Here is a 16,378-nt window from a genome sequence, read left to right as displayed (position 1 = left end):
AGGACATGGTGTTTCATATCCAGATGTACAGTATTTCAAGGGCTACATTCCGATCGCAGTTTGCAGATTATAGCATGCTCCTGCGCATAGATATGCGCAGGAATACAATATTCATAATTTACTGTAATTACTGTACTCATGATATTCGGCGGGAACCCAGTGGAGGACCTCTGCAAGTACACCTGGACAAAGCATCGCCCACCTATTCAAACCAACCTATGACCCCTCATGTACTGTAAATGACCTGCCCCTTGACCTATGGAAGAAAAGCTTAGTTTCCTTTGTATTGTGCTTTGGACCATTGTATAAAAGCAAGGCCTCCTGGCTGGTCTCAGTCTATTCTCTGAAGACCATCTTGCTAAGACTGACTGAGGACCGGATCCGGGAGGTGCTGGCGAACAAACGTATGTACTATTGGTTGTAGCTTCTTCTCTGTAATGTTGTATTTCTGTGTATAGCCCTTTTAGTAAATATTTGTTGCTGCGTTGGACCACAACATAACATATAACTACTGGTGTTGCATTCCATTCTTGTTTGGGTATAGAAGCGTATTCCCCCACATATGTCGCTGTACAGTGCGCATAGCGTGTCGGCGTGTAATCGCTACGTTCATACACATCGTAGGGGTATTGTATACATTCAGCGGCCCGAACCACATTGTAATAAGGTACGGCATTTCCCTGAAAGTTAAACGAACTTAACAGTTGTGGGCTCGTCCGGTTCACCACATACTCACGGACTTGCAGGGCCTAACAGACTTTGGTCTACCAAGAAAGGGTGGAGACGCGTCTTAAGTAATTTTGTATTGTGTTTAAAACTATCTAATGTTGTTAGACCACGTCTGTTCTGTATAGTCTTAGAGGTGATGGTGCGAACCGAGGGACAACAGGGATAAAAGCCATTTATTTTATGTGTGTGTAATTTTTGGTGCAAAAAAAAAGTGCACAAGCGTATAGATACTTTGCATATACTCTCATATTGTTGCCACAGGTTGTAATAGTAATTTTTAGATCTGCATAAAATCGGATAAGTCATTTGTTTATATATTTATGGTATTTGTTTAAGTGGGTAATTGTAAAGCACATACCAAAACTTGGTCCTAGCCTAAAAGTTTGGGCAGTACTTAACGGAAGATTACCTGTGTGGGCGACTTCCAGCGGGTGCGAAAGGAACAAGTGTATTGTGTATATTAACACAAAATTTGTATTTCATAAGTGAAGCTCCGTTCCTGCCTAAAAGTTTGGGTAGTACGCAAGCGGAAACTCTCCGGCAGGGGACTTCTGGTGTTCAAAGGGAATGTGGAAACATTTATCTAACTACAACAATACAGTACAAATAGTGTTTTATTGTTATTATTGTATTGCGGGAGTTAGGTAAAACCATGTGGCAAGCTGCGTGCAGAGGTACGCAGCGATACACTAGCATACGCAGGTATACATGTGCCATAGACAATAGTACGTGGATGTGTATATAGCGACGCACTGGTACACACGAGGCACTAGAGAAACGTGAGTGCGTACGTACGCAGCAGGGGTAAGCTGCATAATAGAAGTTAGTTTTTCATTTTAAAGATGGGATAAAGGATTATAGTCGTACATTAACAAGTTATTGTTCTTATTATAAGCGTAGTACATCTGGAACAAGTTACCGACCAAAGGGAGTGATTTTTTTTTTTTTCTGTACAGAAAACCTAAAAGTGTGGGGGTGTGGAAAGCAAGTGTGAGTGGATTGAACCAGGACAAAGCGGGATCTCGTCGGTAAAGGCACTGAGTTAGCAGAGGCTCGGTGGCGTGAAGGTTGGCTACCTTACGTTATTATTGGTATTGAGGCACGTAGTGTGTGTGTTTATTATTACATGAGAAATCTGCAGAGGAGCGTGATAGATTGTGAAGGTATTGTATTGTTTAAAGACTGACCAAAGGGTTGGTGTCACGCTCTGGCTGAGGAGCGCAGCTTGTGAATTCGACTCACGTGATCATAGGGCGTATAGATAACTAGTATCTATAAGCCGTGTGATTGGACCGCGCGTCTGTGAGTGTGATACGTGGCGCAACGTGATACCATTTGCGTGATTTCGCGCAATTGCGTTATCATACGCGCTGTGTAAAGCATACACAGATGTGATTTGTGTAAAGGAATTTTTCGCTGACTCTCTCTCAGGAAATCTTCCTGGTGGACATTCGCTGGACAGAGTGATCGATAAGCTGTTTCTCACCCAACAAAATTCCAGTGGATAGAAACCCAAAAAGGATCAGGCCTGTAACCTCCACTGAAAAAGGTGTATTAATTTATTGCTGTCAATACTTCCAGGGCTGAGGGGTCTGGTGGGGGCCTAGTCTGGGTACGCGGGGGTCACTATAGAAGTGAGCCGTGGTACTGGCCAGCGGAGGCAGGAGCGGGTGAAAAACGCTCGTTAAAGACCTTTCACCGTCGTCTCATGTGGGCCATTTTGGTGTGTTGTGAAAAAGCCCACAATCGGAGCCAAATGGGCACGCGAGGGGCGTTCTGGAGCTAGGGTTCAGGCTAAGGAGCAGAGACCAAGAGGGTGCGCTCGGTATATTATGAGTAGGAAGTACGGTCCCTACACGGAGGCTTTTCGTGACGCATGGATACGTATGACTGTTGAGGACAGGGCATCATTTCCTAGGGTTGGTAGTTTTGAACCAGAGGTGCTGCAAAACGTTAGAAATAGGATATGTCTGATAAAATCCAAGAAACAAAGGATCAGACATATGTTTGAACATTTGGCAACAAGAGGGAGAAATGCAAAGGGAGCTTGCTCATATGGCATGTTCCAAACCAATCAAGAATGTGAATGCAAGCGCACCACCACCGCCATATGTCGATGGAGGGAAGGCTGCTACAACCAATAGCATACCAGGGAATAACAGGGAAACACTTGCAAATTGTATTAACCCTAACCCATGCCGATTGTATCCTGTTTTAAGTTCTTCTAACGGTTGTAGTTCGGAGGAGAATGACGAGCCCAGCCTGATCTCAGCTCTCTCCCAAGCAGCCACCATGCAGGAAACTCAGGTGGGCACAGCCCAACCAGTAAGAGCAGTGGCGGTGTCTTCCACTGGAGGGACAGGTGAGATCATATCCACCGGTAAGTATGGGACTGTTCATTATACAGAGACAGTAGCTTCCCGCACTGAGGCAAACAGAAGTGATGTGGTTGGGTTAAATCCTGTCCGGGTAATAGCAGTTCCCAATGGAAGAACTGATAACCAGGGAGTAACCCCCATCAGGAATATTGCTATGTATTGCCCGTGGTCCAGGTCAGAACTGCGGTCAATCATTTCAGAATTCCCTGATCCCAGGAAAGATTTAGCTGGATGCCAGAAATTAATTAAGGATCTGGGTAATGCCCACTAACCTACAAACAAAGATTGGCGGACAGTATTAAGAGCGTGCCTACCCTCAAATATTGACCCCAAGAAATTCATCACAGATTGTAAAATAGAGGCAGATGGTCTTCTAACTGTTTAATACAATCGGGAGAATGTAAGGCAGATCAACATACAACTAGGATTGTATTTCCCCACGATAGTGAAAATTTTACTCCATTTTACAATCAAACAAAAGGAAAGTGAACTGGCATCCGAATATTTCCATAGAGCCTTACAAGATATGGATAAATATACTGGGATAGAAGACATAAAGAATGATGCACACCACAGGGAGGTTGCTGTCTCTGTGTTAATGGATGGACTCAAAGAGGCATTGAAAGTCAGGGTACAGACTTCTTTGCCTAACTGGAGAGGGGTTTCCGTAGACGCACTAAGAGAATCCGCCATTGAACATGACAAAAATATCCTAAAACACAGAGAACAGCAGGGGGATAGGTTGATAACGGTAAGCATACAGGCTCTGGAAGTCCAATCTACACAACCCACCCCCCAGGTGTTTGAGGAACCAAGAAGGAGGGTAAGTAAATGTTACACATGTGGGAGAGAAGGACATTTCTCCAGGGAATGTAGACAGAACCAACCACAAGCCCCTAAATACGAGCCATGTACCCAGAGCTACCCAACACATAGACGGGACCAAGGGACATATAGAAGGGATTTTGAGCCACATAGAGGGGAGACACATACATTTCCCCCAAGGAGGGATGGGCAGGCCTCCAATTCATCCCAGCTAAGTCCCTCACATATGGTAGCTGCCAACACCCTCCAGGGAAACCAATCTTACAGACAATAGGAAGGGGGTCACACCTGTATCCTACAGCCAGTGAGGTTGACCAGTAGCCTCCGAGACGAACCTGAGGTCATGGTCAAGGTAGCTGGTACCATACAACCTTTTCTTGTAGATACAGGGGCGGCCAGATCAGTACTAAACTCCACAGCAGGTATAATGACCACGGGCAAAACGATTTTGGCAATGGGAGTAACGGGAAAAGTGCAGCAATACCCTTTCAGTAGACCTGCAGAGATTACGATAGGGCCCTTGCATACCAAACATTCTTTCCTGTTGGCTGCATCAGCTCCGACTAATCTACTTGGCAGAGATTTGTTGTGTAAAATGCGGTGTGTCATATATTGTACCCCTGAGGGTGTGTTTTTAGATATCCCTGAAAACCATGCACAGGAAGTACAGGATATATTAGACACCCCTCAGAGGCTAATGTTACACTCTACCGTTCTAGACACATGTCCATCACAGGTAGAGGAAAGGCTCTCACAAATACCGGGATCCCTATGGACCAAAGATGGACAGGACACTGGATTGATGGCGAATGTAGCCCCAGTAGTAGTGCAAATAAAAGATGGCAGGATAGCGCCAAAAATCCCTCAGTACCCTCTGAAACCGGAGGTGGAATTAGGAGTATACCCTGTCATAGAACGGCTGCTACAGCAGGGCATCCTAGTCAGGATATCCAGCACAGCCAATAGTCCCATCTTCCCTGTGAAAAAGAGTGAGGGGAGGGGTTACAGGCTAGTGCAGGATCTAAGGAGGATAAACAAAATAGTTGAGAACCAATTCCCCGTAGTGCCCAATCCAGCTGTCATCCTCATGCAAATTCCTTCTACCTCTAAGTACTTCACTGTGATTGATTTCTGTTCTGCTTTCTTTTCTGTCCCTCTTCCCCCCGACAGTCGGTACCTTTACGCTTTCATCTACAGGGGAGTACAGTACACCTGGACCAGTCTCCCCCAAGGTTTCATTGACAGCCCAAGTATTTTCTCCTAAGCCCTACATGACTGTTTGCAGTCCTTTCAACCTGAGAATGGGTCGGTGCTGAAACAATATGTTGATGACTTCTTGTTATGCTCTGACTCATTAGAGTCGTCCCTGGCAGACACTAAACAGCTTCTGTTTCATCTCTCCCAGACAGGACACAAGGTTTCTAAGGATAAGTTGCAGTTGTGCCGGACTAAGGTTAAATTCTTGGGACACTGCTTGACGCAAGGACTCAGACACCTGACCACAGACAGGATACAGGCCATCCATGACATGACTCTACCGCAAACCCAGCAACAAATTCGAACTTTTCTAGGAATGTGTGGGTACTGTCAGAACTGGATTTCGGGCTTCTCTATTCTGGCACTACCATTGCAAGAAATGGTCTCTTCAAACAAACCGGAACGGGTCTCTCATACAGAGGAGTCCGAGCTGGCGTTTGGAAACTAAAAGGGTGTTTGTCACAAGCACCAGCATTGGGAATGCCAGATTATGAGAAACCCTTTGAGTTGTATGGTACCGAAAGTGCTGGGTGCGCGGCAGGAGTCCTAACCCAAAAACATGGTGATGCCAGTAGACCGGTAGCCTACTACAGTGCACAGCTGGACACTGTAGCACGGTCTCTCCCTACTTGCCTACGAAGTGTTGCAGCCATAGCTTTATTGGTAAGTAAAAGCGAAGACGTAGTGTTAAGACATGACCTGACAATCCATACACCTCATGCAGTATCAGCCTTGCTGAACTCCGCCCAAACCAGACATGTCTCATCAGCTCGGTTTACAAAGTGGGAACTATCACTGATGGCCCCTGTAAACATCACCATAAAGAGGTGCAGCACACTAAATCCTGCAACTTACTTGCCGAGTGTGCCTGGTCATGCACAAAGGGTGGAGGATGAGAATGATGGTGAAGGAGGATTTAGTGCAGACACTGATGCGCATGATTGTATGGAATACCTGAACCAGACTTTCACTGCGAGACCTGACATCAGTGACCACCCACTGGAAGGAGTAGACTTTACCTTCTACACAGCCGTAGTTGTCACAGACAAACGGACTCGGGAGACCTGTGCACCGGATACGCAGTTGTAGATGACGAAGATATCATAGAAGCTGAACCCCTTGGTTCTCCTCACTCAGCACAAGTCGCTGAGGTGGTAGCACTGACCAGAGCATGTGAGTTGGCAAAGGGTAAGTCAGCTAATATATACACGGACTCTAGATAAGCCTTTGGAGTGGTGCATGATTTCAGGGCCCTGTTGTGCCTCAGAAATTTCATGACGGCGGCTGGCACACCGGTGGCGCATGCATCACATATCAGAAGGCTTCTGACAGCCATACAGGAACCTCACAGAGTGGCTGTTATCAAGTGTAAAGCACACACCTACAACCAAGACCCAATTTCACTTGGTAACAGCTTGTCACGATCCGGGTATCTGGACGCCATTACTTACCCTTCAGATGCCTCCTAAGGCGGGCTCAGCGTTCCAGGACCGGATTCCGCTGTTCCTGAGTTTCCACATACAGAGTGGTCTTTTCATCAGCCGCGGCCTCCGCTGTGCCCGCGTGGTTAAATGTGCATCTATCAGCCTGGCGTCTCCTGTCTCCGGTGGCCGGCGCCGCCATTACTGTTTCCCAGACCACATGGATTACAAACCAAACTTCCCTCCAAGTGTCTGCATGGGCGCAGCCATCTTGGATTCTGTCATCTGATCATTTCCACCAATCTGCTGTCTGTGTTGTTGATTTGCATAATTGCCTAGCCAACCCCTTCCTTGCTGCAGGTATAAGTAAGCTGTACCTGAGCAAGGAAGACGTCAGTGCTTTGGTTGTCAAACCTAGTTCCTGTTTGTCTCTCTTCTATGATTGTCTTCCAGGTTCCAGCTCCTGTCTCAAGACTTCCACCATAGAGACCCGCACCAGCATTCCACCTGCGGTGTAGCCTGACTCTCCAATCCATTGTGGATTCATCTGTTTCCAGCTACAACACTACCTGCTTCCAGCCTCAGCTTCCAGCAGAGTACAGCTTCCCTTAAAGGGCCGGTGTCCTTTCTACACTTTACCACTCTCCACCGGAATTATTATTTCTCCGCTCTCAAGTTCTACATTTCAGTTCACATTTCATCGCTCCCAAAGTTCATTTATTATTTAACTGGTTCCAGCCAGTATCCACTCCGTGCTAACAACAGTCTGGTTCCAGCCAGTATCCACAGCAGCTGTTTTACCTTCAGCAACCCAGCTCTTCCTGGAACACCAGCTGGTACAATCCTGGGTTATCTCCATTGCTACAGCCGGGCCTGGTAAGGACTTTCCATCTAGAAGATCATAAGAACTATCTCACACTACCAGTGCCCTGTGGCTCCTGCCATGCTGTAGTACTCAGGAACTGTATTTATTCTTTGCTGACTTTTACGTTTTCTTTTATTGCTGCTGTGATGCGGAGTTGTCATAATAAACATCATTGACTTTTATCTAAGTTGTCGTGGTCACGCCTTCGGGCAGTTATTATTCATGTTACTTACATGTCCAGGGGTCTGATACAACCTCCCAGGTTCCGGTACATCTCAGCCCCTACAACTGAGGCTGCCTCCCGTCAGCTCAGGCCCTCAGTTGTGACACAGCTGAGCGGATGAAGCTACAAAATCAGCAGCAAGCACTTCCACACAAATTAACACCACACAACTGATGACATTCAATACAGTAAAAATGCAACAGTTAATTGAAATGCAAAATTTGTGTTCCCTACAGGAGAAGGCAGTCTGGAAGGTGAAGGGATATGGTCAGGAGTCCTCAGGACTCTGGAGAGATGGACAAGGTAAGCCAGTGACCCCCAGGGCATATCTCCCAAGCCTAGCTGAAGCGGCACATGATCTGACTCATCTGGGCAAGGAAGGCATGTGCAAATTGGTAAGAGCCTACTGGAGTGCACCAGGGTTCTCTTTTCAGGCGAGCAAGAAAGCAATGACATGTCTTACTTGCTTGAGGAAGAATATTGGTAAGACAATACCAACGGAGCCATCCCATATCCCTCCTACAAACGGACCTTTCCAGGTAATACAAATTGACTTCATACAGCTACCACCCTGTAGGAATTTAAAGTATGTTTTGGTATGCACTGATGTCTTCTTGAACTGGGTAGAGGCATTCCCCGCCGCCACAAATACTGCCGTATTCACTGCTAAGAAAATTGTACAAGAATTTGTGTGTAGATATGGTATCCCTAAAATGATTGAAAGTTATAGGGGTACCCATTTTACAGGTGAAGTCTTTCAGGTCATGTGCAAGCTTATGGTTATTAATAGTAAGCTATATACTGTACTCCCTACCGGCCACAGGCCAGTGAGAAGGTGGAGAGAATGAATAGCACTATTAAGAACAAGCTGAGCAAAGTGATGGCTGAAACTGGACTGTTGTGGCCGGAAGCACTGCCACTAGTGTTGTACAGCATCAGAACCACTCCCAGGTCACCGCTTAACCTATCATCATTTGAAATTATTTTTGGACGACAGCCCCATGTAATGATAGACCCCCAGGATGATCTGAAATGCAATAATGAAATGACTGTGCAATATTTGGTTAGGATGAGCCAGCAACTGAGAAACCAGCAAAGGAAGCTGAAACTGGCGATTCCTGACATACGAAACAGTAATTGTCATGAAATTGAACCTGGGGACTATGTGATGATTCGAAATTTTCTACGCTCAGGTTGCCTCATTGACAGGTGGGAAGGACCGTATCAAGTTTTGTTGACCAGCATGACAGCACTGAAGGTTGCAGAGAGGGAGAATTGGGGCCACTCGTCCCACTGCAAGAAGGTCGCTGACCCGGAGAAAACTCGTGAGAAGGAAGGTGAAGAAGACCTCATATCACTAGAGAATCTGTTCCGGGAAGGCTGAAAGGCAGGACTGTTGAACGGCACCTGAGCGTGGTGAAAGAGCAACAGCAAGGACGGTTGTCAAAAGTTTTTTTTTTTCTCCAAACACCCTCCCCCCCTTCATTTTTTTCCCCCTCCTCCTTTCTTTTTTTTTTGATTTTCTCCTTACCAAAATGGATCCACATCAATTGACTGTGTTCCGGATTTTTCCTGTGATTCTATTTTTGATCAGGACAATTTGTATTTGTGAGGGCCCCTGAGAAGTCGAGCAAGGATCTGGAATGGGTTCTGTTTGGAGAGGATGAATTCGTAGGACCCCAGGATCAGTCCATTACTTTGGTCACAGCTGGTATCAGTAAGAGATCTGGTAGTCACGGAGCTCGGAGGTAATGTGAAGGGTTATAGTCTGATGAATACTGCATATGTACGTACTGCGTTAACATAGACGAAGATGGGTGCATCCAGAGATGTCAGTCAAACAATAATATCAATATTGACGGACATCCTTTGAGTGACTACCACTCATTAGTGGGTACGGTCTTAAACCAAACGAAATGCTGGGTGTGCTCTCAAGGACAGAGTAAATCGGGATTAGTGCCATACCCCTTGACAGTAAATGAGGTACTCGAATTACATGGGTGGAGACTGGTGGACAGAAAATTCAATATATCTAGGCCCCCTAGCATGAAGCTCCACCAGTACCACGTAGAAAGGTCACTACTGTGTTTCAACGTAACCAATTTCCGGAAACCAGGAAATTGGGAAGTGACATGGAACAATCAGACAATGACCTTCTCACACAGAGCTGATAAAGAACCCATAAACTCTGAGCTTGTATGTGGGGTAACCACAAGTGGAAGGTACTTCCGATACAGGTATACACATGGGATCAAAACCATGTGGGCTGGAAAGGTGTCACAGGGATATTGTGCACACGTCATCCAGCCAGATACTTGTATCAAACAGATGGAAGAGCTGGGGACTGGTTTCTTCATGAAAATTATTTGTGATATGATATTGACGCATTTTGTCCCCTATGTTCTTCCAGATGACGCCTATTTCATATGTGGAAGGAAGGCGTACAAGTGGCTTACTCCGAGCTCTGAAGGGTTGTGTTACATAGGCAGAGTACTACCAGAGGTCATGACCATCGCACATGACAAAATTAAAGATATTCACCGCAGCGCTCCGCCTCCCTATACTCACACCCACAACGAACACATTTTCAAGAGACACCTCATAGACAGGGGAGAGCTCGCAGCCTCAAATTTGATCCATGAATCTACCGGGATTCAGATTCTTCTCGCATTAGATATCACCCATACTGCCAGAGGAATTATAAATTATAGGTACATCCATGCGCTAGCGAACTTGATAGATAATATCACTGAGATGTATGATGACACCTTCAGGTATACAGGTAGGGAACTACAGGCCTACAAGACGGAACTGGTCCAACACAGGATGGTCTTAAGTTACGTCTCGGCCATGACAGGTGGGTATTGTGTTACTTTGGCGACTCAATATGGTGTGAAGTGCTGCACGTATATTACCAACAGTACTGAGGACCCAACGGAGATCATCAATCAAAAGATGGACGAGATCTTGCAGTTGAAGTGGGAGTTCAGAAGGAAACACAATCTCACCTTAGCGACTGTGGGTAATGAATTGAGCGGATGGGCCTCATGGTTGAACCTACTCAAATGGTTCTCTGAGTTAGGAGAGTGGGCACAAAGTGTGATTGCAAGTGTAGGAAAGTTCCTCCTCTGTAACCTAGGTGTTGTCATAATTATCGGCCTGATATTTAAATGTGTTGGAATTCTGACGCGGCGAAAAAGACATAATACAAATTTGAGGAGTCTAAGGAGCGGGTGCGTTGTAAATGAGGCACATTTGATATATGCCCCAACCATAGAAACAGTGCTGTAATAAGGAGTGTAAATGAATTTCATGGCCTGTTTCTTTCACCATCTCTTTGTTTTCCCCTCTACCCAGAGATCTACAACTGGAAATGACATCAGTGTACCCTGATTTATGTGTATGTACCTTTATATGTCTTACCCTCATCTCTGCAATCTTAAGTTAATAATACACATAACCGATAAACGTTGTCCACACATAATGGTATACACATACATTTCCCCGCATGTATCATCAGATAAATGTGCTCCCCATTTATTATTAGAAGAAGCCGAACAAGGTGAGGGCGAAAAGCCTTTGTCTAGAAAGAGCTTGGTAATGTTTGTTTGACCATGTACAGACCCTTAATACGGGATGGGAAGCATTAAATGTATACTTCGCAGAACCTTGAAGCTTTCATAGAACTTACACGGCACAATGATACATCCCCCTCAAACATTTACTCATACATACACGCATTTTCCTATCCCTCTAGGCCCTATATTTCCCACCTACAACTCTTCCTCCTGATCAAAGGTGCCTACTCGAATGTTGTACATTTTGTATAGGAAATATTTTCAGTGTTATTAGTAATTTGTGGCAATTATTTGTTTACTGGCAAAGGGTGGACTGTCGAAGTCGAAAATATTACACTCAACACGTGCAAACACCACACAGAGTGGCCTCCGTGCGTGCACGTGTTCTGCCGTGCATGCCCGCACGCTGCGTACATTGGCTTACGAAGCCCTGCGTATTAGCGCGTGGTATGAGTAAATACGGTGGCATACGCATTCGCATAGAAAAGCCACAAAGACATATCCAATATTTTATCAACATAGTACATAATTTACACATAGTCTACACACACCACACCAGCAAGTTACATTTACTTAGGAAATAGAACAACAGAGATATCCAGCTTTACAAGATGTGAGGGGACAGACCTAGGTTAGGACATGGTGTTTGATATCCAGATGTACATTATTTCAAGGGCTACATTCCGATCGCAGTTTGCAGATTATAGCATGCTCCTGCGCATAGATATGCGCAGGAATACAATATTCATCATTTACTGTAATTACTGTACTCGTGATATTCGGCGGGAACCCAGTGGAGGACCTCTGCAAGTACACCTGGACAAAGCACTGCCCACCTATTCAAACCGACCTATGACCCCTTATGTACTGTAAATGACCTGCCCCTTGACCTATGGAAGAAGAGCTAACAGTTTCCTTTGTATTGTGCTTTGGACCATTGTATAAAAGCAAGGCCTCCTGGCTGGTCTCAGTCTATTCTCTGAAGGTCATCTTGCTAAGACTGACTGAGGACCGGATCCGGGAGGCGCTGGCAAACAAATGTATGTACTATTGTTTGTAGCTTCTTCTCTGTAATATTGTTGTATTTCTGTGAATATCCCTTTTAGTAAATATTTGGTGCTGCGTTGGACCACAACATAACATATAACTACTGGTATCGCATTCCATTCTTGTTTGGGTATAGAAGCGTATTCCCCCACATATGTCGCTGTACAGTGCGCATAGCGTGTCGGCGTGTAAATGATACGTGCATACACATCGTAGGGGTATTGTATACATTCAGCGGCCGCAGCGGCCTGAACCACATTGTAATAAGGTACGGCATTTCCCTGAAAGTTAAACGAACTTAACACCATCGTATGCCACGAATATCATTATTCCTAAGCAGAAGATACCCATGCTTACCTTAGACTTGGAGTCAGACAGTGAATTTCTTGACGACTCCGATTACCTTATGGGAGGTCCTGTTTGTCACGATCCGGGTATCTGGACGCCATTTCTTACCCATCAGATGCCTCCTAAGGCTGGCTCAGCGCTCCAGGACCGGATCCCATCTGTTATCCTAATGTTCACATTCCTGCATCCTCTCCTGTCTCTCTGAGACGCTGTCACAGTAACGCCTTATTACATCTGGCATGGCGTCTCCCGCGGCCTCCGCCGCCGTCCCTGAGCTTCTGCATGCAGAGTGTCAGAGTGGCGATTACGTCAGCCGCGGCCTCCGCTGTGTCCGCGTGGTTGGATGTGCACTTGTCAGCCTGGCGTCTCCTGTCTCCAGTGGCCGGCGCCGCCATTACTGTTTTCATTACCACATGGATTACAAACCAAACTTCCCTCCAAGTGTCTGCATGGGCGCAGCCATCTTGGATTCTGTCAGCTGATCATTTCCTCCAATCTGTTGTCAGTATTGTTAATCTGCATAATTGCCTAGCCAATCCCTTCCTTGCTGCAGGTATAAATACACTGTGCCTGAGCAAGGAAGGCGTCAGTGCTTTGGTTGTCAAACCTAGTTCCTGTTTGTCTCTCTCCTGTGATTGTCTTCCAGGTTCCAGCTCCTGTCTCAAGACTTCCACCATAGAGACCCGCACCAGCATTCCACCTGCGGTGTAGCCTGACTCTCCAATCCATTGTGGATTCATCGGTTTCCAGCTACAACATTACCTGCTTCCAGCTCAGCTTCCAGCAGAGTACAGCTTCTCTTAAAGGGCCGGTGTCCTTTCTACACTTTACCACTCTCCACCGGTATTATTATTTCTCCGCTCTCAAGTTCTACATTTCAGTTCATATTTCATCGCTCCCAAGTTCATTTATTATTTAACTGGTTCCAGCCAGTATCCACTCCGTGCTAACAACAGTCTGGTTCCAGCCAGTATCCACAGCAGCCGTTTTATCTTCAGCAACCCAGCTTTTCCTGGAACACCAGCTGGTACAATCCTGGGTTATCTCCATTGCTACAGTCGGGCCTGGTAAGGACTTTCCATCTAGAAGATTATAAGAACTATCTCACACTACCAGTGCCCTGTGGCTCCTGCCATCCTGTAGTACCCAGGAACTGTATTTATTCTTTGCTGACTTTTACGTTTTCTTTTACTGCTGCTGTGTCGCGGAGTTGTCATAATAAACATCATTGACTTTTATCCAAGTTGTCGTGGTCACGCCTTCGGGCAGTTATTATTCATGTTACTTACATGTCCAGGGGTCTGATACAACCTCCCAGGTTCCGGTACATCTCAGCCCCTACAACTGAGGCTGCCTCCCGTCAGCTCAGGCCCTCAGTTGTGACAGTAAGCACTGACCTAATGAATCCAGCCGGAGACCAGGATCAAGCGGCCAGGCCGATGCAAGAACTGGCAGCCCGACTAGAACATCAGGAGGCTGCACAGGGCCACATCATCCGCTGTCTCCAGGATTTCTCTACTCGGCTGGATGGGATTCAGACAACTCTCCGTGGATCAGGCGCGTCTGGTGCGTCAACCACAGTGACTCCAGCTATAACCCCACCCACCTTACCCATTTCTGCTCCACGTCTTCATCTTCCAACGCCAGCAAAATTTGACGGATCTCCAAGATTCTGCAGGGGATTTCTCAACCAGTGTGAGATTCAGTTTGAGCTACAACCTGGCAATTTTCCCAGTGACCGTACAAAAATTGCCTACATTATTTCTCTTCTCAGTGGCTCAGCCCTTGATTGGGCATCACCGTTATGGGAGAGGTCCGACACCCTGCTATCTTCCTACACTGCCTTCGTGTCAACATTCAGGCGCATCTTCGACGAGCCAGGCCGGGTAACCTCAGCTTCATCCGAGATTCTCAGTTTACGCCAGGGGTCACGTACTGTAGGACAATATCTGATACAGTTCCAGATCCTGGCATCCGAACTGGCATGGAACGACGAGGCCCTGTATGCTGCATTCTGGCATGGCTTATCTGAGCGTATTAAAGATGAGTTAGCTACCAGAGACTTACCTTCTAAGTTAGATGAGCTAATTTCACTCTGCACGAAAGTTGATTTACGTTTCAGAGAGAGAGCAACTGAGCGTGGAAGATCATCTGCTCCAAAATCTTCTGCTCCTCCTCCTCGTCAACTGTCACCATCTAAAGATGAGCCCATGCAACTTGGCCGTTCCCGTTTAACTCCTGCTGAGCGCCGAAGACGTCTCTCCGAGTCTCTCTGTCTCTATTGTGCAGCTCCGTCTCACACCATTAATGCCTGTCCCAAACGTCCGGGAAACTCCAAATCCTAGCTCGCCAAGGAGAGGGCCGGCTAGGAGTAATGATCTCCTCTCCATCTCCTCAAGATTGTAATCTCCCAGTCTCGCTTCAAGTTGCTCAACGTTATCGGAACGTCATTGCCCTCCTTGATTCCGGAGCAGCTGGGAACTTTATTACCGAAGCCTATGTTAAACGGTGGTCCCTACCCACCGAGAGACTTCCTTCGTCCATTTCTTTAACTGCCGTGGATGGCAGCAAAATTTTTGATGCAGTTATGTCTTTAAGGACTCTACCAGTTCGTCTGAGAGTGGGAGTTCTTCATTCCGAACTTATTTCTTTTTTAGTGATTCCAAGAGCCACACATCCTGTGGTCCTGGGCCTTCCATGGCTCCGTCTTCACAATCCTACAATTGATTGGACGACTACGCAAATCCTGGCATGGGGTTCCTCCTGTGCTGAGATATGTTTGTTTAAAGTATTGCCTGTCTGTTCTTCCTCCCCCAGGTCGTCTGATGTTCCACCTCCTCCATATCAAGATTTCACGGATGTGTTCAGTAAAGCTTCTGCTGATATCCTTCCTCCTCATAGAGAATGGGACTGCCCGATTGATCTCGTTCCAGGGAAGGTTCCACCTCGAGGCCGAACTTATCCGTTGTCTCTGCCTGAGACGCATTCTATGGAGGAATACATTAAAGAGAACCTAGCAAAGGGGTTCATTCGACCTTCTTCTTCCCCAGCCGGCGCAGGCTTCTTTTTTGTAAAAAAGAAAGATGGTGGTCTGCGGCCGTGCATCGACTACAGAGGTTTGAACGACATTACCATCAAGAACCGTTATCCTTTACCCCTGATTACTGAGCTCTTTGACAGAGTTAGCGGAGCTACCATCTTTACAAAGCTGGACTTGAGAGGTGCATACAATCTCATCCGGATCCGTGAGGGTGACGAGTGGAAGACCGCCTTTAACACCCGTGATGGACATTATGAGTACCTCGTCATGCCCTTCGGATTGAGTAATGCTCCAGCTGTCTTCCAGCATTTTGTCAATGAGATCTTCAGAGACATTCTATACCGTCATGTCGTGGTCTATCTAGACGATATCCTCATTTTTGCCAACGATTTAGAGGAACATCATTTTTGGGTTAAAGAGGTTCTGTCCCGTCTCCGTGTCAATCATCTCTATTGCAAATTAGAGAAATGCGTCTTTGAAGTCAAGTCCATTCCGTTTCTAGGGTACATTGTGTCCGGTTCCGGACTAGAGATGGATCCTGAGAAACTACAAGCAATCCAAAATTGGCCGATACCCTTAACCCTCAAAGGGGTCCAGAGGTTCTTGGGGTTCGCCAACTATTACCGAAAGTTTATACGAGACTTTTCCACCATTGTGGCGCCTATTA

The sequence above is a fragment of the Pseudophryne corroboree genome, chromosome 8 (assembly GCF_028390025.1).
Source record: "Pseudophryne corroboree isolate aPseCor3 chromosome 8, aPseCor3.hap2, whole genome shotgun sequence".
In the NCBI taxonomy this organism is placed as follows: Eukaryota; Metazoa; Chordata; class Amphibia; order Anura; family Myobatrachidae; genus Pseudophryne; species Pseudophryne corroboree.
The sequence above is the reverse complement of the archived record's forward strand: the minus strand, read 5'-3'. Positions refer to the sequence as shown.